The sequence below is a fragment of the Pongo pygmaeus genome, chromosome 6 (genome assembly GCF_028885625.2).
Source record: "Pongo pygmaeus isolate AG05252 chromosome 6, NHGRI_mPonPyg2-v2.0_pri, whole genome shotgun sequence".
Taxonomy (NCBI): domain Eukaryota; kingdom Metazoa; phylum Chordata; class Mammalia; order Primates; family Hominidae; genus Pongo; species Pongo pygmaeus.
The window spans coordinates 79,246,254-79,273,017 of NC_072379.2; the positions used below are offsets into that span (position 1 = coordinate 79,246,254).

A 26,764-nucleotide genomic window follows, 5' to 3' on the forward strand; every position below is an offset into this window, starting at 1 on the left:
GCTGGGGATAAGAGAAAGGAGCATTTTTAAATACTCTAAAATGCAATTATAAAATTGTATATTTTCTTTGCCTTCAACTCAACATATTAGGTTGTTTAATTAACTACATAATTTTCTGCATTTGCTAACCCATTGCTCTATTTTGCCCATTTGTCCAAAGTGCGTCCCTCTATCATTTTCCCAACTGATTTTGCAAAGTTAGAACAGTACACTGTGCTTTTACCATGTTTCTTCTACTCAGCTCCACACACAGTGCGCCAAAGAAGTAAACAGTACAAACTCTATGGTGCATGCAAACTATGAGAGCAACTAAGCATTCAAATACGAGAATATTAATTAAGACGCAAGGTTTAACAGCACTATGCTAATTGGAGAGGAAAAAAAGACCATCAGAAAGGCACCAATTGGCTGAGTGTGGTGCCACATGCCTGTAGTCCTAGCTACTCAGGGGGCTGAGGTGGGAGGATCTCTTGAGCCCAGAAGTTTGAGGGTGCAGTGAGCCATGAGTAGGTAAGTCTTGGACCCAGACAGACCTGGATAAGGAAAGAGAAAAGAAACAGCCCAGGAAAAGACAAGAATAAGGAACCAATGTAAACTTCCAGGGCCCAGAGAGACTGAGCAAAGAGCCCCAATGAGGGGGAATGGAAAGAAAATGTGGGGAAACAGACCATTTGTCATTGTACTAGACTACTTTTTACAGACCACGAAGTAAAATATACTCAGTGATGTTCGAGTCTCCTTCTATGATCTGCAAGTTAATATCATAAACCTAATAAAATTAACTCTCCTTGGTTTATAAAGACAGTGATTTTTCCTGACAACTCAACTTTCTCTGACCTGTTCGCTTGATTATAAGCTTACTGAGAATGGGTTCCATCTTATATTTATTCCCAAAAGTTGGTCATAGTGTCTAGTACATCAGCAGATACCAAAATAAATGCTTCCTGAATTCTACAGCACAGAGCCCAGGGGTAAGAAATGGATTTGGCCAGCACAGAGGCCTTTCTCAGCTTATCACTGATAGGCACATCCCATAAGGAGTTCAGAGTTTCCCCAAATAAAGTCATGATATAATTAGAAATCAGAGAGAAGCAACAGCAGAATCTCAAAAAGAAAGTACAGCTGACCCTTGAACAACACAGGTTTGAACTGCAGCCGTACACTATACATGTATTTTCTTCCCCCTCTGCCACTCCTGAGACAGCAAGGCCAACCTCCCCTCTTCCTCCTCCTCTTCACCCTACTCACAGTGAAGACAACAAGAATGAAGACCTTTATGATGATCCACTTCCACTTAATGAATAGTAAGTATAGTACCTCTCCTCTATGTTTTTCTTAATAACATCCTTTTTTCTCTAGCTTGCTTTATTGTAAGAATATAGTATATAAAACATATACCATATAAAGTATGTGTTAATAGACTGTTTACGTTATCAGTAAGACTTCCAGTCAACAGTAGGCTACTAGTAGTTTAAGTTTTTGGGGGAGTCAAAACTTATACACAGATTTCCGACTGTGCACAGGGGTCAGTGCCCCTAACTCCCATGTTGTAAGAGTCAACTGTATTATGAAAAGACAACCTACAGAATGGGAAAAAATATTTGCAAATCATATATATCTGGTAAAAGGCTTGTATCTAGACTATATAAAGAACTCTTACAATTCAATAATAAAAAGACAAATAATATGAAAATAAACAAAATATCTGAATAGACATTTATCCAGTGAAGATATAAATGGCCATGAAAACATCATTAGCCATCAGGTAAATGTAAATCAAAACCACAATGAGATACTAAATCACACTCACTAGGATGACTATAATTTAAAAAAAAAAAAAACAGTAACAATTAGTGTTACCAGGATGTGGAGAAATGAGAACCCTTGTACACAGCTGGTGGGACTATGAAATGGAGCAAATCCCTTTGAAAAATTGTCTGGCAATTCCTTGAATGGTTAAACATAGGACTGCCATATAACCTAGCAATTCTACTCCTAGGTATACACTCAATGAAATGAAAATACATGTCTACATAAAAGCCTGTACACAAATGTGCACAGCAGCATTATCCATTATATCCAAAAAGCAAAAACAACATAAATGTCCATCAATCGGTGAACAGATAAAATGTGGGATAGCCATACAATGGGATATTATTCAACAATAAAAATGAATGAAGTAATGATATCTGCTTCAACATAGAGAGGTCTTGAAAATGTAAAAGAAGCCAGTCACAAAAACCTACCTATTTTAAAATTTCATTTATATGAAACACCCAGAATAGACAAATCTATAGAGACAGAAAGTAGATTCCTGGGTGACTAGGGCTAGGGGAAGGAGGATTTGGGGGAAATAGTGAGTAACTGCTAATGGATATAGAGGTTTCTTTTGGGGTGATGAAAATGTTCTAAAATTAACTATGGTAATGGTTGTACAATTGTGTGGATATGTTAAAAGCCATTGAATCGTAAACTTTAGGTTAATGTTATGGTATATTAATTATATCTCAATAAAGATTTTATTTTAAAAGTAGTTTCTCTGGGGTGATGGAAAAGCTTTAGAAATAGACAGTGGTGATGGTTTTACAACATCATAAATATAATTAACACTACTAAATTGTACACTTGTAAATGGTTAAAATGGAAAATTTTGTTATATAATTTTAATACAATATTTTTTTAAAAGTGCAGAATGGAAAATATATATGTATATGTATAATATACACATATATGTATATGTATAATATACACATATATGTATATGTATAATATACACATATATGTATATGTATAATATACACATATATGTATATGTATAATATACACATATATGTATATGTATAATATACACATATATGTATATTAGCTTACTTTCCCCTGCTTTAATAATGAATAGATTCTTTCTCCAGTAGACTCACTTTGTCCAGAGTAGGAAAATCTCACATCTAAAACGTGTTATGAGCCCAAACACACATAAGGGGAAAGTATTAACATGACTTTGGAAAATTTACTGAAATAAATCAATCAGTTAAAAAAATCTGTAAACACTATCAAAACATCTTTAAACACTACTGAACATTCTGTTTTCAATGTTATAATTAATAAATTTTGTATCTGTAGTTCTTTAACCTGCCTTAACACTGTTTTTGACAAATGATGTTTGTTAATTGTTTTGCTATTTCACGTTGTGAGGAAATTAATTGACTGTTACAATTCAGGTTTTAACAAATTGCATTTCTACTATCCTTTGCTAATTATGCTGTGCTTAGATTTTGCATAGCAATTCACACTACATTTAATCTCCTACTTTAATTTTAAAGCAACTTATTTGTAAGTATGTAAATGTATATAAATTTCATCCTGCACCACCAGACCAAAACTGATTGTGTTGTTTCTAAACCAATTTTAGATACCTACTTACACAGAAATTCATATTCATGTGAATAAACTAAAAGTAACATTTAAATACACACCACCTTCTTCAGATTTCAACAGGAATGTAAATACATATATATACATAGAGACCAAACAAAAACAACCTAGTGCAGGGAGTGTAAAACGCACGTGCTTTACAATAAATATTTCTATACAAATCTTTTCTAATACACTGAAAATTATTACCTTAACATGATTATATTTTGAACATATAGCACTTTGATGGGGTTAGTTTAAAGCAAGTCTATTATGACAGAAAGAATAGTAAATAGTCTATCACAGTGCCATTTTATACAAAATAAAGCATCAATATCAGAAACTGGAAAAATTAAAATGTCAAGCAATAATAACTTTCTCATCAATCAAGCTGATTTTAGAGAAATAAATACAGAATTTCAACTGTTTGATTATTCATATTTATTTTATTCTTAGTTGACAATCATGAAAAATCACTTGAAAATTATGGTTCTTTTAGGCTTATTACGAGACAGTATCAATCCTTTAATCCTTCTATAAATTGTCCTGACCCTTTTCGCAAGATGGCGCCGAAAGCGAAGAAGGAGGTTCCTGCCCCTCCTACAGCTGAAGCCAAGGCAAAGGCTTTGAAGGCCAAGAAGGCAGTGTTGAAAGGTGTCCACAGCCACAGAAAAAAAAAAAAAAAAAAAAAAGATCTGCCCGTCACCCACCTTCCAGCAGCCCAAGACACTGCGACTCCGGAGGCTGCCCAGATATCCTCGGAAGAGCGCCCCCAGGAGAAACAAGCTTAATCACTATACTATCAAATTTCCGCTGACCACTGAGTCGGCCATGAAAAAGACAGAAGACAACAACACGCTTGTATTCATTGTGGATGTTAAAGCCAACAAGCACCAGATCAAACAGGCTGTGAAGAAGCTCTATGACATTGATGTGGCCAAGGTCAACACCTGATTCGGCCTGATGGAGAGAAGGCATATATTCAACTGCCTCCTGGTTACGATGCTTTGGATGTTGCCAAACTTTCATCATATCAACAAGCATTTACTAAACATCTATTATGTACCAAGCCCTGTGCTGTACAATGGAACTGTCTCACATCAGTATTCATTTAAAAATAGTATTTATGAAAATTTTTCAAAGGCAGTTGGTAAGAAATATTTTTTCAACACTATAACTATAAAACGATTGATTTTATTACACTAAAAATAAAAATATTTTTTATTTAGTAGTAAAAAATGACTGTATTTTTTCATTTTACAAAGGTGTTCTATTTTTAATAAGTTGACTTAAAGCCTTTTACTTAATAGTCAAGTTTTACAAGGATGAAGAAATGCAGGTTTTTTTCTGCTCTTATCACACTAATTGTAGTTAACTGAAAAGTCTACAGTTGTTTTCAGCAAATCAGTGGTTTAAGTTTGTTTAAGTTATTGTTGGTTCAATAAGCAGAGAGGACCTCAACTGTCATTCTAATCATGTTTCAATTCATTACATTACAGTGTTTTTAAATTATTTTTATTATTATTATTATTATTTTTTGAGACGTTGTCTCGCTCTGTAGCCCAGGCTGGAGTGCAGTGGCGCGATCTCGGCTCACTGCAAACTCCGCCTCCTGGGTTCACGCCATTCTCCTGCCTCAGCCTCCCGGGTGGCTGGGACTACAGGCGCACGCCACCACGCCCAGCTAATTTTTTGTATTTTTAGTAGAGATGGGGTTTCACTGTGTTAGCCAGGATGGTCTGGATCTCCTGACCTCGTGATCCGCCCGCCTCAGCCTCCCAAAGTGCTGGGATTACAGGCGTGAGCCACCGCGCCCGGCCACAGTCTTTTTTTTTTAAGACTATATTTTCCTTGCTCTTTAAAGGAATCCAAAGTTCTCCTAGTAAGTTGAGCACCTAGAGAAACTTTATCAAGACTTACTCCCTGAATTACTGCCACATCATACAAAATAGAAGCTTTATAACCTGAAGAAGTTTATGTAACTGCACAACTGCTCACTGCCATGCTATTAGCTATGTTAATGGTTTTGTCAAATAAATGAAATGTAAAATTAAAAAAAAGTCTAAAAGTCAGGCTTTGCAAGAATTTAAAGAAAAAATGAATTCCTAATTTCAACATTAACAGAAGAAAACTTTAAACTTATTCCCAGAAAGGGCAGACATGAATTCACACAATACATCCTTGGAGGTGATTGCAAACATTATATAGGTTTGGACCCAAATACTGGAATTCTTCACTCATTAAAATTAGCAACTGATAAAACAGATTTGGGTTAAAAGAGAAAAGGAGAAAGGAAGAAACAAAGGAAAGCCAGTTTTCAAATTTTCTTCAATTCTGGTATCTACATGTCAAGACATAAACAGATGCTGGATAAGGTCCAAAGAAACTAAAATGATCACAAAATCATTGATTGCTGTATGAGGTAAATTACAACGGAGGGTTATGACTTCTCATATGGAAAGGGCAATGCAAAAGGCAGATTAAAAGAGTACATAGTGTTATGAACAGTATGAAGGGTATGTTCTACTTGAATTTGTTCACTAAATTTCAAAATTCTAGAAGAAAAGCAATACCAACTTATACTTGAAATAATTTAGGGCAAATAAAAGAATGTTTTAAGAAGTTGATAGAAAACTTGTCAATCTTACCATAAAAAGTAGCATAAAGCTAAAATTATAACAGTTTGAAGAAGGATTTAGTTGTTTTTTAAGGATTTATAGACAAAGTAATCTTGCAATTCCATTTGGGTGGGGAGAGAAAACAGATAACTTTTTTTAAGGTTATCGAAAAGGACAGACATGAATTCTCACAATACATCCTTGGAGGTGCTTGTAAACATTATATAGGTTTGGACCCAAATACTGAAATTCTTTACTCTTATTAAACTTTGCGATTGATAAATTAGATTTTGGTTAAAAGAGAAAGAGGGAAAGGAAGAAACAAAGAAAGAAAAGCCAGTTTTCAAATGAAAGTGATAGCTTGCTGCCCAGAATTTCAAATCCGTCTCATGCCTTGAAAGTAGTAGCAATCCAGGGTTTCAAGAACTTTTAACAATCATGCTTCTATCTGAAGGGGAAAAAGGGTTCACTGTATAGTAATTAGATGCTTAACAGTGTTGACTTATTTAAGCTGCCTTACTATTTTCCCCATTGACACAGGTAGCAAGGATGCTGACTCAGATTTCTCTTCAGGCCTGCCTGGTTAATCTTCCTGTGCTCTCCTTTGTATAGACAAATAAGCAGAATCTGAATGTCTTCACAAGTTTCTCTAACTACTCAATAGCAAGCTGAGCCATTTCTTCTACTCCTCATGAATCTGTCATCATTACAAAGTGAAAAATCAAAGATCTCATAATTTCTCTGCAAAAAATAACTCGATTAGTATAAACTTACAGTTTCCATTTTTAACATATCAGGAAATATTAAGTGCTTTTTGACCCTAATATAAATATCCAGATTTTCTAAAGTTTTTGCTTGATTGATTTGTTATGTCACTAGGAACATCAAACAGTTTCCTTGAGAAAAATAGATCTTGAAGAATCTATTTTAAGTTTGGAAAATATTTCTGACCATTTTTAGACAGCAAAGGTGCTGAGGTCAAACCACATTGCACAAGAGCAAATAATCAGTTACTTCAAAAAAACACTTGTTAAGCTTGCTACCAAAACAAAACAAAACTATTTTATTTTGTTAAGAGTACCATGAAAAGAGCAGGTGTTAGTAATGAAGAAAAATACCAAATCTCACCTAAGGCTACAGCAGCTTACTAAAAATATGATAAATTTCACAGGGACCAGGCAAGGTAATGACAGTGAGATATAATATTGACTGCATGATTAAACCTCAAATGCCTACTGATGCAGCAGTTCATTACTAAGTATTTACATGTACTCATCTGTGGTCTGTCGAATTAAAATCTTTTAACAAACTATGCTAATTTCCTACATTAAAAATACATTAATCTAAGCTACTTAAAGTATACTTACGTAACAATTAAGTGACACTTGAAATGCTTTAAGTTTATAATTTGTTGTCCAGATTTTGTGCCTGAATAATGGTGCTGAAAAGTAAAAATAATTTCTCATCCTTTTTCCTGAAATTTTTTCCTGTTCTTTCAAGAATCCAAACAACAGGATTTCATTCCCTGTGCCGAGCCTCCTTTCAGTTTCCTCTTCCTACCTATGTCTCAGCTGAAAACTTAAGACCATTCACCCTACAGCCAATGGTTCCACCTTCTGCAGCTATCATCTAAATTCCGAATGCAGCCATGACAAGGCATCTGCACATGGCAACTGTAAAAGAAACACTGGCACTTTACTGCTGAGAGGAAAGGTAGTGCCATTTTTTGAGCATCGGTACCCTCCCAGAGAGGATGACAGCTGGCAACTCTGTCCTACAGAAAATAGGAAAGCAGGAGAAACATATACAGAAATGCCTACATATGATGTCACTCGGTAGCCACAGCCCTAAAAGTATCCCAGAAAAAGGGCAAATTAGCTGTAAAGCTAAAGCAAAAAATTTTCCTGAACAGCATTTGGTTACAAGGACAAATAAAGTTCATTTATATTCATTGCTTAGTGGAAGATTTCTTTCACAACCATGTGATTTTGCAAAACTTTTATATCAATGCAACAACTTAGTCCAGTGACTTTGAACAATAGTCCATTAAACATCACCAGGTCCTGCTTGAACCAGTGGTTAGTGTCAAATACCGCAGCAAGTTATCCAACTCAAATAGAGATGATTTAAATTTTATGACTTGATGAATACAGCAATGATTTATTTTTTGGCTCTAAGGGCATAGGCAGAACAAGCCTCTGTTTTGTTTGTTTCATTTTCAGGTTCAGAGAGTCAGATCCCATGCTGGAAAAAATTTTACAAAATATACTAAATTCTTCCAATGCCTACACTAGTGGTTGGTCACACTAAACTTCTTTAAGAAATGGAATTAATTATTTTAATAACTGCTGTTTAATATTCTACAGACCCTTTTATCAATTCAAAAAAATTATACCCGTTTATGTATTAAAGTGACATTCTTCTGTTAGCTTGACTTTAGAATCCATTTTCTCAATTGATAACATGAAGAACTAGGTTATGTTGTCTGTTTTAAGGTGACTAGCAAGACAAAGTTTTAGTGACACTAAATTTTCCACTGCAGAATAATGAATAATATTTATTGACTTAGTGTATGCAAGTGCTGGGCTAGGCCTCTGGCATGTATTATCTCATTTAATCTTCACAACAATCTAATAAAAGTTTAACTACTATAAATTATGCTATCTGCCCACATTCCACATTCTTAAGTTACTGTACAGAAAAAGACAATATACCCAGCTTCAAGGAGACCAAATTTAGCAAAAACTTAGCTAGGTAAATCAAGCAAAAACAATCATTTTTTGATAGGTGAAAATATAAGCACAATTAACACTTTATAAATCTCAATGTACACTTTAAAATAATAGTACAACCACTGCTGTCCCCCAAAATAAATAAACTGTCATAGGTGAAATGAATCAAATAACACTGAGTTTTTCCCACTGATTTAGTTCTTCATTCATGCTGTGGCAGTAGTTTGTTTTCTCCAGGCTTTTAATCCTACAACATGACTAAATGTTATGTGTTCCTGTGATTGAATAATGCACAAGATAAAAACAAAATCCAAAGGTAAGAACTGGTGGTAGGTAGAAACCTGAGGTTTCGGGTGGAGAGAAGGGGAAGCTTCTATTGACTGAGCACCCAAACTGCTGTTGACTGAGCACCCACTGGGCTGGTATTTTAATTTACATAAGTTATTAGATCTAAACGTCACAACAGCCCTACTGAGTCCATGTCATCATCCTTGTTTCACAGCTGAGAAAACCGAAGCCCAGAGAGGTTAATTAATTCACCAAAGTCTCAGCTGGCAAGTAGCAGAGCTGAGATTCAGCTCCAAGTGTCTGACTTAGTAGACAATGGGGTTTTCCCCTAAATTAATATATAGAAATTATATATAATTTGTAAGCTTAACTCCTTTCTCTCCAAAAGACGACAGGATTCGCAAAATGTAGCTTTAGAGAACCTATTGGACAGAGGCATGGCCCAAGCCAAAGAATGAAAACCCCTCTGAGAGCAAGGTGGCCATGGCAGCTTCTGGAGAAGCAGTGGGGTCTTCGGGGAAACCAGAGGCCTGATGACCTCTGGCGACCCAGGTTGTTTTCAGATTGTTTCCCACCACTGGAGAATGAAAAGCGGCCAGCTCAGCAGGAGGCCACCGGAAGCCAGGCTTCAGCTGTCAGAGATGCATTGGTAAAGGATGACATCTGTCTTCTGAATTGTGGAAAAGCTCAGAGGAGAGATACAGTTACTCCCATCTCAACATGGACCAATGAGTCTGTTGCTTCTTATTTTCTCAGTCACTGGATATGAAGACATCAAGAAAGGACTTTAGGATTCAGAGAGAGAATTCTTTCTTAAAGAAAAGAATAAGACTTTGGAAGAAACATTTTTAGTAAATAAGATGAAGAAAAACATGTTCTGCGAAATGAAAACCAGTAAATAAGGGCTATCATGCACATCAGGAGGCCTGTATTGATGGAGATCATTTGAAGAGCACACTGGAATCAAATAAATAAAGACGACTGAATCTCTGAAAGTAGTGCGTGAATAAATGTAATCTAAATAAGCAGAATTCCTCCTCCTATGCACAGAAGTAGAAACTCAGCAGGTGAAGAGTCATTTAAACCCACCTTCATCAAATTGGGAGGTGGAAAATTGAGCTGTGATCTGAAGACCCATGTTTTAGAATGACAGCTGGTACTTACAAGGAAGAAACATGCAATTTCAAAATAGAGCTGCAAAAATCCAAAGGGATCCATCTCAGGAAGAAGCCCTGACCAGCAGGTACTTTCAAAAACTAAGTTTTTCAAGTCATAATATGCAACATTTATATTGGGAACTGAAGAGAGAAATGACTACTAAGAACACTGAAAATTCTTACTACAACCAGGAAGGCCTCTGTCCCAAGAGAATGTGTTGAGGACATTGGGGAGGACAACACAAAACTGCATTTCATTCATTTCACTGCAACATTCAAAAGACATCCCTCTTTCTCACCAAATGGTAAAGCTCTTTGTAAGAAATAGCACAGCTTCTCCTTTACCAGGAGATCTAAATATTTCATCAGGGAAAGCAATTCTCCAATCATGGACAAACAATGGTAGATCCATTCCTATGGATGTGCCTAATGATGGTACAAACTTTCAGAAACACAATTCCTATAGCAAAAAATCTGTGGAAGATACTTTCTGGGTGCTTCCAAGTCCTCCTAAATTCAGTGAGGCAGACTTTGGGAAAACTAAAACTATTGGGTCAAAATAATCAAAACTGCCTTGATAGAAATTAACTCTGAAGAAATTCATATTTAAGATAAGAATGTGGCCGGGCGCGGTGGCTGACGCCTGTAATCCCAGCACTTTGGGAGGCCGAGGTGGGTGGATCACCTGAGGTCAGGAGTTCGAGACCAGCCTGGCCAACATGGCGAAACCCCGTCTCCACTAAAAATACAAAAATTAGCTGGGTATGGTGGCACACCCCTGTAATTCCAGCTACTCGGGAGGCTGAGGCAGGAGAATCACTTGAACCCGGGAGGCGGAAGTTGCAGTGAGCGGAGATCACGCCATTGCACTCCAGCCTGGGCAACAGGAGTGAAACTCTGTCTCAAAAAAGAAAAAAAAGGTGAGGATGTGGATTTACCCCAGTGGTTTTCCAAGAAATGTCTACAACACATTAAAATTAAGCTTGGATTAAAAGTCTGCAGAAGTCTTTAGAGTATGTGTGTATCTGCACATATTGTACCTTTAGAATTACTTTTAAATTATTACTACCTTTCCTTCTAATTTGATCCCATAATGGGTTATTTTTTGCCAAAATGTCTGTATCTTCAAGAGTGGTGTGTTACCAATGTCAACTTTTCTCTTTGACCTTGCAACAATATTAATTTAAGGCATAATCACTCGTCATGGACAAATCATTGTTTATTAAACTGTAACTTACTTGATGTGTTCTTGAAATTTTTTTATACCATTGGGTTTGTGAGACATAAGTATTTCATGACAGAAACTACTAAAATAATACCCTGCTCACACTATATTTATTAAATATAATTTTAGGACTATAAAATATAATTTTATATTTACTATGCAAAAATAGAATTCAAATTCAATGCGCTTTTTGGTATAGTAGTCTTAGATCTTAGATATTTCCTAAGCATTGCAGGAAATTGCAAAGCATTGTTAATACACTTGGGGTTAAACACATTGTTTTATGTATGAAAAAATAAAGTTAGCTAGCATATCATTTTCCTTTAAAGACCACAAGATATATCATAAGGTAGTTAATGCACATTAATGGAAATGATAGGTAACTATTTTAAGGGAAGAATGGAAAACAAGAGAGATCAAAAAAGACTTCGAGGCTAGGCATTTAGTTTCAGCATGATATGGTGAAGGGCTTTATTTTAACAAAATTCCTTGTGATCTTGAGTATTTATGATGAAACTTCAAATGTACAGTAAAATGTATATATTTTTGAATATAATGAAGAATAACATCTTTCAAATTTACTTGGGTGAACACTGAATAGGGAGAGAGGTTTAGCTCTGAAAGTAAAAGCACCAAAAGGATATAGCTTAATTAAATAGAAAAGATAATTTCAAAAGTATTAAGCTTCTTATATTCATGAAATTCTTAAGGTTTCAAACCTAAAGACCTTAATTAAAATTTAAAAATCTTAATAATAAATAAAGGTTAGCTACAACACCAAGGCATAGGAACCAGAGAATTTCTGGGAACTAAGAGAAGATTCACATCCACACTAGGGTAAATATAACAGTTTAATTTGACCTGGCACACCCAAAATCATACCACAGGGGGCTCAAAGCTCTGAGATGTCGTGAGCTAACAAAGTCTCCTATGATTACAAAACTGGGAACAATATCTCAAAAGGAACTTAAGCCTATAGCCCTGCAGTAACTCTAAAAGAACTTTGATAACAATGACATTGATCAAAAACATCAAAAGTTTAAAAAAAGGGTGGTGGCGGGGGAGAGAATAACCTTATACATACCTTGTAATTAAAGCACACACTGTTAATTCTTAACTATTTATAACAAAAAAATGAAAAGAGATTACATTCCTTTGAAAATCCAAGGAAATTAAAATCTCATGATTATCTAAAAGAATCTGAAATTACACTCATATTTTATTCTCTAAAGAGAGATGTTCATATTATGTGTTACACAAGTCTATAATCAATTTTAAAAATATGTGGGAAATCTGTCTTGGTGTATGCTATCTAGATTCAAGATAGCTCAAAGCTACAAATACAAATGGACTATTTTAGACATATAAAATGCACAACTATAAAAAGTCGTATATTATTATAAACAAAGAAAAGTTTAGTGACATAACTGAAAATAATATTTTGGGAGAATATCTAACTTCAATTGACATGACTGGCTAGTATTAAAAACTGGCCTGGGATAATTCTGTACAATGTCTGGTGACATACTAGATGGCAAAGTCAAACTACCATATATTGCTAATGTTTTCTGTGTATCATTCATTTCACGTCATCATATTAATTCAAAACATGAGCAACATCTCTTCTAACAAGGGACCACAATTATAATGTAAGGAATTGAAGGAGGAATTCCTTCAATTAGGAATATGAAGTTTATATTGTTTGGCCTTGCTTTCTAAGATAGCAACTATCATGTCATTAAAGATATTCTCACTAAACCAATAAATAAGATCAGCAAAGGAAATGCATCAGTGAAGCACCCAAAATGTCAGGCTTCAGGACACACTTAAAGCCTAGTGGTATCTTCGAAACTATACACCAAGACCACTGATATCTTTCTGAGGTTTAAATTGGCATTCAGCTGACTACCCAGAGATTCTGGAGTTTCCAGCCAAATAAAGGACAAACATACCAACTGGGTATCGTGTGCTACTTGCTGCTGTTTTAAAAAACAATACAACATTACAACACTCTTTGTCCAGAAAAATGCCTGACATTTCTGGCTTAAGACTTTTTGGGCCTAATAAATAACTCCATTACTTATGACAGAGGTTTCTTTCATTGATGGGTTTATTAAATAAATAAGTAGTTCATCAGTTTACAGAATGTGTTGTTTCACACAATTTAATATGAAACAACTAGCAGGTGGTACTATTAAGAACCATCAGTAGTAGGAATTGTTTCATAGATGACCAACTTAATCTACCTTTGGAACACTGCCACTCTTTATAAGGTTTTTCCATATAACACATTCAAAGTTTTAGTGCCCATCTACTCAGGGTGTTTATGAAATCCTTGTGCAACTTTAAACTTGACCTATCCCACTGAACTATATTTTATGGGACTGTGTTAAAACTGTTGTGTATTCATCCAGACCACATTCTTTAAGAGAACTTCCAGCCAGGATCATGAATGCAATTTATGAAATCACTCGGCAGCAGCTGTAGAATGTTTTCAATGAGGTGGAAAATCAGACTGAATGTTGGATCACCAAAAACTGGTGGTTATGTTGAAGTCTATAAATTTAAACTGCAATGTTAAAGTCTTATGCACACTGACTTAAGTCATTTTTAATTTTTTTTTCTGTCACAAATACAACAAAGATTAAGGTTTAAAGTTAACATGGAAATTTTTAAAACACCCCAAATGGCTATGATGTTATATATATCTATTAGAAACTTTATTATTTTTCCCAGGTTAGAAGACTAATAGCAACTCATTATAAAATGTTTGCCTTTTCACCTTACTGTTCTCCCTACTTCTTTCTCTTCACAGAATTTATTGATTGTAGAAGTTAAGGACAATTAGTAAATTTCAAGAAAAAACACTCAACTGGAACTTCATGGGAGAATCTACTTTTTTATGTTTAACAAAAACATATCAGTTGGCCAATATTCAGCCAATGAATATTTTATTAAAAGGAACATGAATTACTCATTGCATTTGCTTACTAAATAACAAGAATAATTTAGTGAATCTCAATGGCTAGAGCAAGTAATCCAAGCAGAAGATGTAAGAATATCTATCTAAAATTGACTATATAAAACAAAATAATGGTCATTAATATTTATCTCAGATATTTTTCACAATCCTCTAAGGTGGACCCTCTTACTGTCTTCATTGTACGGATAAGGAAAATGAATCATAGCGCTGTTAAACAATTTGCTCAAGGTCATCAGGTCAGTTAAGGCAGGAGATAAACTTCAAAGCTAGTCTGTGTCCACAGTCCAAGCCCTTAGCTACTACACTTCTCCTGATTATGGTATTTTTATACTTAAGCCTTCTTTTACACATTTTAATGGCTCGTTATAAAGACTCTGAGTCACTGATCAAACAGCTTATTTCAAATTTGCTCTAGTGTTACACTCCATAGAAGAGATTTCTATTCTTTCAAAAAAAATTTTCTGAAAACTCTCTTTTATTGCGGCAGCTTATAAACAAATAGGCAATTTAGCAGTCTTTTGGGTTAATTACCATGAGCGAATTAACTTAAATGCCTATGAGTCTTTGGCATAATTCTCCAGAATGCAAAATGAGCCAATCTTATTGATTCTAGTTTTAACAATACCTCTAGAAGTGTTTTTTTGTTTTTTTTTGTTTTTTGGTGGGGGGGTTGTTTGTTTGTTTTTCCTTTTCCTTTTTCTTCCTCACTGCTACTACTTTAGTCCAGGACATCATCATTTCTTGCTTAAACCGCTGAACATTGCTTCCAAATGTCCTCTAACCTGTTTCCTTTACAGACCATGCCCTACACTACTACAATAGTTCCATCCTTAAAACACATACTTGAGGCCAGGTGCAGTGGCTGACGCCTGTAATCCCAGCACTTTGGGAGGCCTAGGCAGGTGGATCACGAGGTCAAGAGATCAAAACCATCCTGGCCAACATGGTGGAACCCCCTCCCCCGCTACTGAAAATACAAAAATTAGCTGGGCATGGGGGCACGCACTTGTAGTCCTAGCTACTCGGGAGGCTGAGGCAGGAGAATTGCTTGAACCCGGGAGGTGGAGGTTGCAATGAGCCGAGACTGGTGCCACTGCACTCCAGCCTGGTGACAGAGCAAGACTCCATCTCAAAAACAAACAAAAACAAACAAACAAAAAACATACTGGATCATTTTACTCCTTTCCCCCAGGAGGAACTTTCAACACATTTAAAACTCAAAGTTCAACAACTTTATTGTAATATACAAAGCCCCACCACCATTCCCACCACTGCTTCCACTCCAACTACTACCCCTATCCAGCCCCAACCATCTTTTAAATACCACATATCTCAGTATATTTCATCAAATATAATTTGCTTTGAAAATTGTCATCTTTCTGCTTAATATTGCTTAGCTTTAGGTTTGGCAGATTTTTAGGGTTTTTTTCCCCCAGGTTTTTGTTTTGTTTTGTTTTTAAGAGAAATGCATGCTTATTAGTACATGCCTATTATTTAAACCTAGCCACTCAGATCATCTGGCTTAGATCAGGAGCAGAGAGGGTGAGACAGACACCCAGTGTACCTTTTGAAGGGCTTATACGTGAGGATGTACGCAATTGTTTTTCTCTAGAATAAGAATGAACTAGGCAAGTATGAATGCAATTAGAGGTAAGTTTAAAGGTAGAAAAAGAAAGAGAAGCTGGATGAGACAAGATCAATTGCTTAAAATAAGGACTAGCAGAGAGTGCAAGAAGCAGCAAACATGTCCATCAGTCTCTGTGGGCACATTAGCACGTGGTTCTCAATCTTAGCTGCACGTTAGAATCATCTGGGGAGTGTCTAAAAAGTCCCTGCCAGGTGTTCTTCAGGCCAATTACATCAAAATCTCTAGGAGTAAATCGCAGACGTCGGTATTTTTTATAGCACCCCAGGTGATTCCAAAGTACAGCCAAGGTTGAAATTCACCCAGTTAAGACAAAAGTGATGAGAAAAGACCACAGAAGAGAGCTGACAGCTCACATAACTGGAAAGCAAAGATACATTATCGTGCCCATATCACAGTTGTGATTTTTTCCAGGAATGCTTAATAGCCTGGGAGCAAGGGCAGAAAAAGGGAAAAGTCGAATTTATCCAGAGTTGAAAAGTGGCAGAGTCCTAAATAATAGAGACCTGATCTTAGAACACTGCAACTATTGACCGTAGGCTCCAGACTGGGTAAGAGAAGTCAGGAAGTGATGAGAGACTGAGCAAACAGCTGTCAACGAATTCAGTGAACGAGTAGGAATAGTGGCAGGAAAGAGGGACAAGCTGACACGAGAGGGTAGGATTTCTGGGTTTAAAATTTACGTTTTTCAAGGTAGCACTACTCTGAGTGATTATATAATCTGGAGCAAGACCACAGCAGAGAATGACTGGGGTAGAAAAGAGAATGGCTGGCTCCATTGACAAAGTCTTTGGAGACTGAGGTTAGCATGTTCACCGGGGCATCATGAATTTTAGAGTTGTCCAGGCTAACTATAGGATCTAGGAAGGGAAAGAAATCAAGTCAAAGGGCTCTATGAAGTCTGGGGCACAATCCAGAGTGAGTAGAGGATAACAATGGGCAAATACAAGCTCAGAAGATGGCAGCCTTATCAATGAGGTAGAAAAGAAATAGCCTGAAGTGGCAGAATGACTGCAAGAGACTGACACCCTAATCACAGAAGCCAAGTACCACGTGTGTGACAGAATGAAGAGCATCTGTCTGAGAGAACAAAGTCCTCTCAAAGGATGAAAATGAACATCATTTCAAACCCATAATTGTCCAGCTCATTCCCATCTTCAACTTAATGTTCAACATTGGCTTCCATGGCTCTTAAGATGAAGACATGGCCAGTGCCTACAAGGTCTAGCATGACCAGGGTCTGCCTAACTCCCGAGCCTCATCATCTTCCATGCTCCATCCTGGCTCTCTGCACATCAGTGGAAGGGCCTTTTCCCACTCACCAAATGTGCTATGTTCCCTCCCACCAAAGAGCCACTAAACATTGCTGTTCCCTTGGTCTCAAACTCACCTCTCCCTTCTCCATCCAGTTAACTCATTCATGTTTCCATTTCCAACACAAATACATTATGTACTTATGGAAGCCTTACTCAATCTACCACATTTGGTCAGCTGCTCTCATACCACTTATGAACATTGTAGTTTTACACTTATTTAGGTGATCGTATATCTAATGTCTGTCTCTACAACTGGACTGTCAGTTCTATGAGGGCACAGGCTGTATCCATCATATTCACCATACATTCCTAATGCCCAGCAAAGTCACTGACATACGGTAGGCCCACTATAAATACTGTTGAATAAATGAATGAAAACATGGATACACCACAAATGAGAAGGAACATAGTGAAAAGACTACTGGAATCTTAATACTATTTATATAGCAGCAAGAGATACCACTTCTTGAGTGCTTCCTGTGTAGCAGATATGGCTACTTATTTAATCCATGGATCAACCTCTGAGATAGGTTTCTTTTTTTTTTTTTTTTCTTGAGATGGAGTCTCACTCTGTCGCCCAGTCTGGAGTGCAGTGGTGTGACCTCATCTCACTGCAACCTCCGCCTCCTGGGTTCAAGTGATTCTCCTGCCTTAGCCTCCTGAGTAGCTCAGACTACAGGTGCACGCCACCACGCCTGGCTGATTTTTGTATTTTTAGTAGAGACGGGGTTTCACCATGTTGGTCAGGCTGGTCTCAAACTCCTGACCTCATGATCTGCCTGCCTCGGCCTCCCAAAGTGCTGGGATTACAGGTGTGAGCCACTGTGCCCAGCCTGAGATAGGTTTTTATCATCTCAATTTTGTAAATGAGAAAACTGAACACTCAAAGAGATTAAATGACTTGCCTGCTGGCCCCCAGCTGTGAACAGCGAGAACCAGGATTTTCCCAGGTAGAGGTACCCTAGATCTTTATGTCAAGTTGACTATAAAGACCCCTACAGTTAAAGCCAATTTATCCTCAAAAAACAATTCTAGATGTGCACACATGTACACACATATCTGAACATGTACCAGTTTGGCTTCAAGCTGGTACTCTGAATAGGGCATTTTACCACACAATGGAGGTCCCAAGAGTTAAAAACAGGGCCAATAGAAGAAAATAGGTTTGGATGGTGTATTAGTCAGGGTTCTCTAGAGGGACAAAACTAATGGAATAGATACATATATAAAGAGTTTATTAAGGAGTATTAAATCACACAATTGTATATAAAAAAAGTTTATTAAGGAGCATTAAATCACACAATCATATATAAAGAGAGTTTATTAAGGAGTATTAAACTCACACAAAGGTCCCACAATAAGCCATCTACAAACTGAGGAGAAGGAAGCCAGTTCAAGTCCCAAAGCTGAAGAACTTGAAGTCTGATGTTCGAGGACAGGAAGCATCCAGCATGGGAGAAAGATGTAGGCTGGGAGGCTAAGCCTGTCTAGCCTTTTCACATTTTCCTGCCTGCTTTATATCCTGGCCAAGCAAGCAGTTGATTAGAGGGTGTTCACCCAGATTAAGGGTGGGTCTGCCTTTCCCAGCCCACTGACTCAAATGTTATTCTCCTTTGGAAACATGCTCACAGACACACCCAGGATTATTACTTTGCATGTTTCAATCCAATCAAGTTGACACTCAGTATCAACCATCATGAGTCCACCCCGTGTCCACTTGAACTCATACACATTTCCTGAGATCATATATAATTTTCAAATAAAGACAATAATAAGGTTATAATTATGCCTAACATAATTCAACTATGCTATGTACAACCGAAAACACACCAATCCCCAACCCAAGTGCTATTACATAAAGTTAACAATACTTAAATGTTGATATGAAGTCAATAAATCTTATGTCACATGACAAAGTAAAAAGGAAAATGAAGGCATTTTCTTAGTACAGTGTATACATGAACAAGCATGTTTTTAACAAAAAGAGGAAGAAATACTCATTGAGAATTACAGTCCTCGTTTCTCCAACTGGTCATGTGGTTGTAGCTAGTATTGATGACTACCTTTTTGTACTACCCATTCTGTATTCCCTTTGCCTTCAGCACACACCTCAACAGGTCATGAGTTTTTTCCTGATGGAGTGACCCAAACTTTCATTCCTGAAGGGTCTTGGCCATTTATAGTCCTGCCTGGAGTGGGCTGTTGTAGTTTCCCACTGACCTGAACCACAGGGCATGGTAATACTAACAGACACCCTAATGGATCTCCTCTATTCCATGCATACTCTTCCTTACCTCTGTTGTGAAGTAGTAGGCTGATTTCATCTTGATAGTCCAGATCAATCACCCCAGCCAACACTGTATCTCCCTCCTTAGACTGTTGACTTAAAGGTGGGAGGTGCCCAAAGGGTTTAGCTGGCAATCTTAACTTCCAGTTTAATGGAATCGTTGTTGTGTCTCCTGGCAGCGTTCCTCCCTCTGGAACTAACACCTCTATCTGGAACTGACACCTCTAGGCCAGCAGAACGTAATGTCACAGGAAAAGGAAGCAAAATTTTGCTAGTGGGTGAGGGTGAATGGTGCCATTTCCACTTCCACCCCTTGATTCCTGGACCTGTGAATCCTGGCTGTGGAAGAAACAGTACCATACATTGGACACTGATTCAGAGCATACACAGCCTTCTGGAGAACTTTGCATCAGCCCTGTAAAGTGTTGTCACCTAGTTGGCGTTGTAATTATGACTTCAAAAGGCCATTCCACTATTCTATCAATCCAGCTGCTTCAGGATGATGGGGAACATGGTAAGACCAGTGAATTCCATGAGCATGAGCCCACTGCTGCACTTCTTTAGCTGTAAAGTGAGTGCCTTGGTCAGAGGCAATGCTGTGTGGAATACCATGATGGCGGATAAGGTATTCCATGAGTCCATGGATGACAGTCTTGGCAGAAGCATTGCTGAGGTCACCAGTTAGTGAGCACTCACATGGGATACAAATATCTTCACAGTTTTTGACCAGACAGGTCCATCCACATATCTCTTCCCCAATTTTCTTTGTCACCAATTTTCCAATCATGCTTCTTCCAAGTCCCTGACCATCCAGCCAAACCACTGGCTACAGCCCATGAATCAGTACATAATCATACATCTGGCCATCTCTTCTTCCATGCAAAGTGCACAGCCAGGTGCAATGCTCAAAGTTCTGCCCATTGGGAAGATTTCCCTTCACCACTGTCCTTCAGGGATGTCCTAAGAAGAGGCTATAGTACTGCAGCTGTCCACTTTCAGGTGGTGCCTGCATATTGTGCAGAACCATCTGCGAACCAGACCCTAGTCTTCTCTTCCTATGTCAACTGATCATAGGGAACTCCCCATGAGGCCATTGATGCAGTCTGGGGAAGAGAAGGCAGGGTGGCAGGAGTGGAGACCATGGGCATTTGAGCCACTTCCTCAGGTAACTTGTGCCTTCACCTGCTGAAGCCCGATCACATATATACCACTTCCATTTGATGATGGAATGCTACTGTGCATGACCCACTTTATGGCTAGATGGGTCAGAAAGCACCCAGTTCATGATAGGCAGTTCAGGTCACATGGTGACTTGATGACCCATAGTCAAACATTCAGTTTCCACCAAAGCCCAGTCACAGGCCAAGAGCTGTCTCTCAAAAGGAGAGTAGTTATCTGCAAAACATGGCACGGCCTTGCTCCAAAATCCTAGAGGCCTCCACTGTGATTCACTTATGGGGGCCTGCCAAAGGCTCCAAATAGCATCCCTATCTGCCACCGATATATCAAGCACCATTGGATCTGCTGGCTCATATGGCCCAAGTGGCAGAGCAGCTTACACAGCAGCCTGGACCTGTTGTAGAGCCTTCACCTGTTCTGGACCCCACTCAACACTGGCAGCCTTTCGGATCACTCGATAAATGGGCTGGTGTAAAACACCCAAATGAGGAATGTGCTGCCTCCAAAATCCAAACAGGCCCACTATGTGTTGTACCTCTTCCTTGGTTGTAGGAGGAGCCAAATGCAGCAATTTATCCTTCACCTTAGAAGGAATATCTCAACAGGCCCCACACCACTGGAGGCCTAGAAATTTTACTGAGGTGGAAGTTTCCTGAATTTTAGTCTGATTTTTTTCCATTCTGTGGCATGCAAATGTCTCACCAGTAAGTCTAGTTTGTTTTCTACTTCTTGCTCACTGGATCCAATCAGCATAATGTCATCAATGTCATGGACCAGTGTGGTATCTTGTGGAAGTGAAAAGCAATCAAGTTCTCTCCAAATAACATTATGACACAAAGCCGGAGAGTTGATATACCCCTGAGGTAGGACAGGAAGCTGAAAGCAAATTGCTTCTGGTGGACCTTATAGACAGGAATGGAGAAAAGGGCATTTGCCAAGTCAATGGCTGCATACCAGGTACGAGGAGATGTGTTAATTTGCTCAAGCAATGAAACCACATCTGGTATAGCAGCTGAAATTGGAGTCATCACTTGGTTAAGCTTACAATAATCTACTGTCATTCTCCAAGATCCATCTGTCTTCTGCATAGGCCAAACAGGAGAGTTGAACGGGGATGTGGTGGGAATCACCACCCCTGCATCTTTCAAGTCTTTAATGGTGGCACTAATCCCTACAATCCTTCCAGGGATGTGACACTGTTTTTGATTTACTATTTTTCTAGGTAGAGGCATCTCTAATAGCTTCCATTTCCCACCATAATAGCCCTCACCCTACTAGTCAGGGAGCCAATGTGGGGGTTCTGCCAGCTGCTAAGTATGTCTATGCCAATTATGCATTCTGGCACTGGGGAAATGACCACAGGATGAGTCTCGGGACCCACTGGACACACTGCAAGTCAGACCGAGGCTAAAACTCCATTGATTACCTGACCTCCATAAGGCCCTATTTTAACTGGAGGACCCCATTGGGTCCCCTGGAATCAACATCACCTCAAATCAACTGTCCATTGGGGAAAGGGAAATGATGAGGCATTTCAGGGACTATCTGAAATGACATTATCAGTTACCCTGACAAAAGGCTGGCGGTCTCCTTGGGGGAGGATGGGAGAAAGATTAACAGCATAAATTGTCGGTAGTATAATGGGGTCCTTCCTCAAGGGGACCCGGCCTCCCCTTCATTCAAGGGGTTCTGGGTCTGTAAACTGGCTCAATTCTGGAAATTGATTGAGGGGCCATGATTCTGTTTTTATAATTCAAATTAGTCTTTTGTCCATTCGATCTGAAAATTTTCTTCTCATACAAATTAAGTAGGAATGCAGTAGGCTTCCTATCAATTTCACTTCTAGGAACACCGTGATTAATTAGCCAATGCCAGAGCTCTACATGCGTCAGACTATTCTGATTGTTGTTTTGTCTCTGCTGTCCACTAGAGTAGCTATGCCTACCTTGCCTTTGACGGTTGAGTGCGACCACTCGGCCCCTGACACCTCAGGATCCAGTTATTCCCATCATATTTAAATTTTGTTGTTGAGTGACTATGGTTGCCACTGTTAGTTCTGACATACAGAGAAGAGCAATTATTGGGCTCTTGAAAGATACAGGTGCTGCCCTCACAAATCTATTTTGCAAAGCACTGGTCAAAAGTTATCTTCTGGACTCTCCCAGCTGGGAAGAGTAGGTCTAAAGTGACTAATCCAATCCACCATCTCAATCTCCCTAAGCCTTTGGATCCCTCCCTCTACATTAAACCAAGGGAGATTAAGCATTTCCAGCTCACTCACAGTGGGCCATATTTTAATCCGTATTTCAGCTAATCAAGCAAATAAACTATGTTAGAACATTTTTTAACTCCCTGAGCTGTAACATTAAATGCAGAATCCCTACTTAGTGGGCCCAAATCAATAAATTCAGCCTGATCTAACTCTATGTTCCTTCCACCATTATCCCACACCCTTAATATCAATTCCCATGCCTGTTCTCCAGATTTCTGCTTATATAAACTGGAAAACTTAAGCAGTTCTTCTCAAGTGTAGCACACCTCCTCATGGGTCACACTCTGAACCTTGCCTCTAGGGGCCCACCAGGACTTTAATCTGGTTATAGGTCTAGAAGCAAACAGGGGTGTTGGCAGTGGCTCCTGAGGAGAATCAACATTATCTTGCCTGGCAACTGCCTCAGGGGAGGCCATCACTGTTGCCTCAGGCAGTGCAGGGTTTATCTCCTCAGACAAAGGTGGAAAGGCTGATGGCAGCATGGGTTGGAGAGGGAATGTTGCCAATACTGGGAATGGAGAAGCTGTTTCTTCTGGCAAAAAAGATTCATCAGGGCTTACAAGCTCAGTGTCCCCAGCTTCATCAGCGTCCTCCCACATGTCCCCATTCCAAGTTGCAGGGTCCCATTCTTTTCCAATCAATGCCTTCACTTTAACAGTAGACACCTGGTGAGGCTGTGCATGCACCTTCCATTACAGGTCAGCCACTCACATGATAAGAGCTTGTGTCTGTTTTGCCACAATTTCAGCTCTTTCTCTACAGGAGGTAAGACTCTCACTGAGGGCAGTCTTAGGAGATTTAAGGCTCAGTATATGCTTCTGAAGCCAGGAGTTAGAATCCCTGAATTCATCATTTTCTTTCATCACTTTGTCCAGTGAACTTAGGAGCAACCAACCAACTTCATTACATTCCTTAGTTCTCCACATATAGCCAAAGGTATTATGTACAGAGTCACTAAACTCCTTGCCTCACATGAGCGGTAAATCAGGAGTGTCAAATGCATTTATTTTGCATAACTGTCTAAACAGTTCATGCCAAGGACTATCAGTGTTCTCCATACTGTTAGAAGTAGAGTCCTTAGCATTATTCGGTCTAATCATATTAAGCAGCCAATTCCAGAATCCCCAAAACCAACGAAAGAACTCCATCCTTAATATTCTGTTCCTCTAGAACCACTCCTGGTACCAAAATCTATATTAGTCAGAGTTCACTAGAGGGACAGAACTAATAGTATATATCTATATATATATATCTATATATCTACATAGATATATAGATATACATATATATAGAGAGAGAGAGCTTATTAAGGAGTATTAAACTCACATGATCACAAGACCCACAATAGGTCTGCAAGCTGAGGAGCAAGGAAGCCAGTCCAAGTACCAAAGTCGAAGAACTTACAGTCCGATGTTCAAGGACAGGAAGCATCCAGCATGGGAAAAGATGTAGGCTAGGAGGTTAAGCCAGTCTAGCCTTTTCACATTTTCCTGCCTGCTTTATATCCTAGCCAAGCGGGCAGCTGATTAGATAGTGCCCATCCAGATTAAGGGTGGGTCTGCCTTTCCCAACCCACTGACTCAAATGTTAATCTCCTTTGAAAACACCCACACAGACACACCCAGGATCAATACTTTGCATCCTTCAATCCAATCAAGTTGATACTCAGTATTAACCATCGCAGATGGGGAGTTCAATAAAATCCCTGAGAGGGCAGGTAGCAAAATCCTCATGAGCAGTCAAAAAAAAAGATCAAGGAGGAGGAAGAGGCAGCACAGAGATTGATTCACTGCCTCTGCAGAGATCTTTCCTGGGGTGGAAATGAGTTTTCATTCCAGTAGAAGATCATAAAAGTGACAGTTCCTGCTGATGACAAAAGTCTCCTCCATATTTTATGAAACATAACTCTACCATCACCATTTAGTACTTATTCAAATGCATGAGCTTCTTTTTAAGGAAAAATGGCTCCTAATGGCAGTATCCCCTATGGCTCACAATTATGCAGCAGTAGTGTGGTTTTCATGCAGGAGCCTTAACATTTAAAGTAGAATTCAAACTTGACCACAATGACAGGTCCAGAGCTCATGAACCTCTGCACACATATGGAATACGAGAGAAAAGCAACTTTACTATGTTTTTTTTAATCTAGTTTTGGTCAAAAATCCAAATGACAGAAAAAGAGATTCACATACTGTATTAGTTGCCTAAAGCTGCCATAGCAAAATGGTACAAACTTGGTGGCTTAACGCAACAGAAATTTATTCTCTCACATTTCTGGAGACTAGAAATCTGAAATCAAGGTGTCAGTAGGGCTATGCTCTCTCTGAAGTCTCTAGGGGAGAATCCTTCCTTGCCTCTTCCTAGCTCTGGTGGTTTCTTGTAATCCTTGGTGTCCCTTGGCTTGTGGTGGCATCATTTCGATCTCTGCCTCTCTCACATGGCCATTTCCTCTGTGTCTCCCTGTCCAAATTTCCCTCTTCTTATAAGGACATCAGTCATTGAAGGAGGAGGGCCCACTCCAATGAGTATGACCTCATCTTAACTTGATTCCATCTGCAAACAGACTCTATTTCCAAATAAGGTCACATTCACAGGTACTGGGGGTGAAGTCTTAAATATATCTTTTGGGGGGACAGAATTCAACCGGTAACTCATACTAACCACCTAGTCTGGATTACTAGAAGGCAGCACACCTGCACTTAGCCTTCACTGAAGGCTCTTAATTCTTCAGTAAAGTGCCCCTTGTTTTTATAAAAAAGTTTAAATAAAAATATACAAAAAAACAAATTGGCTTCTACAAAATCACTATTGAAGATGCTTTTTTTTCTCAAAAAGTCTTTTTATAATTACTATGAAAAAAGTTTATTTCTTTTGATGACAGTGAAAATTTTTCTTTTGTTTGGCAATTAGGAAGCTTACTAGTCAGCACTATACTACTATACTAATACTCAGTAGTCTGTAGTACCATAATACTACAGTAGTCTAGGTGTTTCTCAAGTTTAGATGGGGAGAGTTAGGGAGGGAAATGATTAAAAGCACAGATGCCTGGGACACACTCCAAACCTATAAAATCAGAAGTGATGGGGAAGAGGCCCTGGGTTATTCACTTCTGACAAGCAGCCAAAGTCATTCTGCTGTATAACAACTTTGAGTGCCAGCAGCCTAGGGTTTTTACATCCCATTTCCCCTTTTATTCTCAGAGATGTATAGTTTGCGAGTTTTCTATTTTAATGTTCTTGTGTCCTTTATTGCAAGCTATATTTTTTAAGCTATTTACAATTAAGATTAGCAAGCAATTTCTAAGTATTCTACTTCTGAACTATACATTTGAAATAATATTTGTGACTATTTTAGGTTCTGTAGCACTTTTCCAAAGATGACATACATTTTCAAACAGATGGCTTTATTCATGCTTACCAAGTGCCTCTGAGGTACACTGGAAGAAGAAACTATTATTCCCTTCAAAAATAAAGGCTCAAGTCCAAGTCAAACTGAGTATTTATTAAACACCTTTAATGTTCAAGACACTTAAATATCACCTCATCAGGGCAGGTAATAGCCAGGGAGGTACTTCTCTGAATATGAAAAGGTTAGTGTACCACTTAAACACAGTACACTGATTTACCAACTCTTGTTTGTACAGAATTAAAT

The 26,764-nt window shown here is 38.4% G+C and overlaps 1 protein-coding gene and 1 pseudogene across 2 annotated transcripts in view; one reads left to right on the forward strand and one right to left on the reverse strand.

Annotated features, from left to right (window-relative positions):
* Positions 1-26,764, reverse strand: part of UMAD1 (UBAP1-MVB12-associated (UMA) domain containing 1) — a 300,107-nt gene that overhangs the window by 195,318 nt on the left and 78,025 nt on the right. The window lies entirely within an intron of this gene.
* On the forward strand, positions 3,975-4,555 carry LOC129040779 (large ribosomal subunit protein uL23-like; annotated as a pseudogene).